At 43.9% G+C, this 3438-nt stretch overlaps 1 protein-coding gene across 1 annotated transcript in view; it reads left to right on the top strand.

Moving 5' to 3' along the window:
* Positions 1 to 3438, top strand: part of KLHL1 (kelch like family member 1) — a 635410-nt gene that overhangs the window by 51740 nt on the left and 580232 nt on the right. The gene's annotated exons all lie outside the window — the stretch shown is intronic.

The following is a 3438-nucleotide window of genomic DNA, read 5'->3' as shown; positions in this document are numbered from 1 at the left end:
AGGACTTTTTGAATGTCTGTACTTTGCCTGGGTGTGCAGTGTGGACCAGAGGCCATGATCTGTGCAGGTATGGTGTAAACAGCACGGGGTCTGACTTCAGTGTACAGAGGCCAGCAGAGGTGGCGTGGGGCTCAATCTGGCAGTGTGGGGCCACGTAGAGGCAGTGATGAACCTGATCCAGCAGTGTGAGTCAGGGCAGAGCAGAGCCGAACCCAGAATTTGGGGTGTTGTTGTGCCAAATCCTGGAATGCAGGGCCTGATCTGACCCATAGATGAGCCCTGTGCCACTCATCTGGTTTGGGGGGGCCAGAAGTTAAGCATCACTTTTATACAAGGTATAAAGTGAGTTCTGACTCCTTTCATATATTGTTTTTGTGTATTGTAGAATATATCCCAATATTTCCCTCTGTCCAAATATAATCTTACTCTTAAACTTTAACTTATCTGCCTGTGCTGAAAGGGTAAAATAATACCAGACTTTAAGAACAGATTATTTTTTTTCTGGAGATGCGCACATTTGTGGGGGAAAAAAACATTTACCAGTGACAGATGGATAATAAGTGCTATCTACTGTAAGCATAAGACCAGCTACCTGTACACTAACACACCAGTTTTGTGGCAGATTTAAAAGTCAGTTGTAAAGCAGTGCTTGTTCACTGGATCTTTCTTCAATTCAAAGCATCATATCATGTCATAATTACATCAAGAAGGTATTAAAAACAAAAATAACAGTAGTTCTGATCCTTTCCTTGTTCTAAAGTCCAGTTAAATCACCTGAAGTAACATTTGCAAAAGCTATTCCCCACTCATTCCCCATATATGTGGCTTTTCTTTCTTTCCATGGCTTCAAACTTTCTTTTGTAAGTTTCCTTTTGAGATCACCATAACATTCCATATAGTTCATAAGCCCTATCCAGCTTTTTTATAAATTGCTTTTTCTCCCAGATTGTTCTCACTCTAACTTTACTGTATTCAGAATATGATCTTCACAGGGATGGAAGGTTTTGTTTGGTCTGGTGAAAATACGCTTCCATTTTATGGATGGAAAAGATGTTGTTGAGACCCACCCAAGAATGCACAGCAAGTCAAGCCAAAGTTGTTAATACTGCTACATTACAATGCACATGTCCCAAAGTAGACATCATAGGAATCTTGCCTAGAAAAGAAATAAATATATTTGTCTATATGACCACATTCAAGTAAATCCAGAACAACTCTTGGTAGCTGAGAAGGGAATCCAGCTGACGGTACTCAAATAAATCATGATTCCTTTACCTTTCTTGAAGAATGTAATAGCAACTATAAAGAAATAATAGGATGCAGCATAAGACTTTTCATATTTTTAAAACCCTGACAAATTGACTTTTTCATATAATTTCTTCTCAGATATATTTCATTGATTTAATGTAGTACTGAGAATACTTTTGCTATCCATTTTTTAACCTCTGCCAGAGAAATCTACTTTATTTCAAATTTGCCTGGAAGTCATAAAACATCTAATAGGCAGTAAAGTGCATAAAACATATTTTTCTAAGACTGTACAGTAGCCAACAGTAGTGCTAAAAATATAAAGATGGCTCATCTTTATATGTAATTTTAATGAATTATACTATGTTTTTTGACATTTATGACAAGGAAACATGCACGATTTTTTTTTTTACTTTTTTGATATTCAGAGGAACTTTTCTCTCTGTTACTTGGAGGAAGTAAGTACAGGATTGCAAAAAGTAGGCTACCAGCAAAGGGCTATAGAACCCCAGTTACATTGGCAGAGTAAGTGCCACTGAGGCCAGGGACAGAAATTACACATGAACTGGTATAAGAGATCAGAAACCAGTTTAAATCTGTAATACAACAGGGCTAAGGACAGACGTTCAAAAAGCCTGAGCCTGAATTGATTCAGTCTTTGTAGGTTAGTCTAACCTGGCTAGGTTAAACTGGTTTGTAACCACACAAACATCTCAGAAATGCAAACACATGCCTGCAGTGCCTCAGGCTAGAAGCCAGGAGGCATTAGAGCAGCCCTTCCCTTCGGGGGGGTGAGGCATGGCCAGGCCCAGCAGGATGCTCTGATTAGGAAGGGGTTCCCCCACCTTCACTCTTTTTATCAGCGCATTGAGTTACCCAGCAGAAAGTTACGCAGGGAGTTGTTAGCATTTATCAAGGAAGGAAAGGAGGGGCATTACCAGCTACCTGTTGATTAGCTCTGTAAAGCCGTAAGCAGACACTGTCCTGTCTGCCTTTGTCCTGTCTCCTACAGCATGGACCATAGCCAGCATGTGGTATGCTAGCTAATGCTGAGAGGTATCTGTGTAAGGCAGAGGGGAGAGGGGAAATTCCTGCTTGAGCAGGGAGTGGTGAGGGAAGTGGGGGAGCAGGGGCAAGTCAGGCAGACTGCTGCTACCTCTCTTACTAGGAGGGCAGTGAAGCAATGGAACAGGTTCCCCAGACACATTGTAGACTCTCCATCCTTGGAGTTTTTTAAAACCCAGGGAGACAAAACCTTGGCTGGGATGATATAGTTGGGGATGGCCCTGCTTTGAGTAGGGGGTTGGATTAGATGACCTTCTGAGGTCCCTTCTAAACTCAATTTTCTATGATTCTATGATAAACTCATAGGGCACATCCAGATAAACCCACACATGCCTCATGCAGCATCTCAAACCCCTTTAAGATGCTGCAAGAGGCACATGCAGGGACAGGAAAAGGCTCCTCCTGCTGCAAGTTTGCAGCACAGGGGCAAAAGTAGATTCCTGGATATCCAGGGGTCAAAAAAAATGAAGGTAAAAAAAGTGGGACAGGAGCTAAAAAAAGCGGAGCAGGCAACTGGAGGCTGGGTCCTCCACAGAGATGCTCTGGCTGCTAGAGTGTCTCTGTGGTTGGCCCTCACCCTGGTGCTGAAGCATGTTGCCTGCCCAGGCAGGGCAGGCACTGTACCAGCAGCAGGGCTCCAGTGCCAGTAAGTAATGGGTCATGGGGGAGGGGACTATGGGGGGACCCCCGCTGGCCCTGCTTGCTTCCCCAGTCCCCTTGATCCCTGCTCTGCCCAGCTCCAGCTCCTGACTGCCCCCCAAGTTCCTCTGATAGGCATCCTACTGGCAGGTCATAGCTCTCTAATGACCAGCCCATACGCATAGGGTCTGTTTTTTTTGGATGAGAGATTCAGTGTCTGCAGCTTGTACCATGATGCACCCCAAAGACAAGGAATCCTATATAACCACCACTGACAGAAGTGCCTTTAGCTAGGGAAACCCACTGGTGGAGGGAAGGGGGCCAGTATCCAGCACTGCTGCAGTGTTCATTGAGCTTGTCGAGTGCGAGCTGCTGGCTGGCAATAAAAAATAAAATAAAATAAAGTCTCATGCTCCAGTCCGCACTTTTCTGACTGCATTAATACAATCTAGCCCCCAAGGAAATCTGGCACGAGGCGAGCTGACA

This window comes from Gavialis gangeticus, unplaced genomic scaffold (assembly GCF_001723915.1).
Source record: "Gavialis gangeticus isolate Ggan-Ray unplaced genomic scaffold, GavGan_comp1, whole genome shotgun sequence".
Taxonomy (NCBI): domain Eukaryota; kingdom Metazoa; phylum Chordata; order Crocodylia; family Gavialidae; genus Gavialis; species Gavialis gangeticus.
Note: the sequence above shows the minus strand (reverse complement) of the source record. Positions and strands in the feature narration are given on the sequence as shown.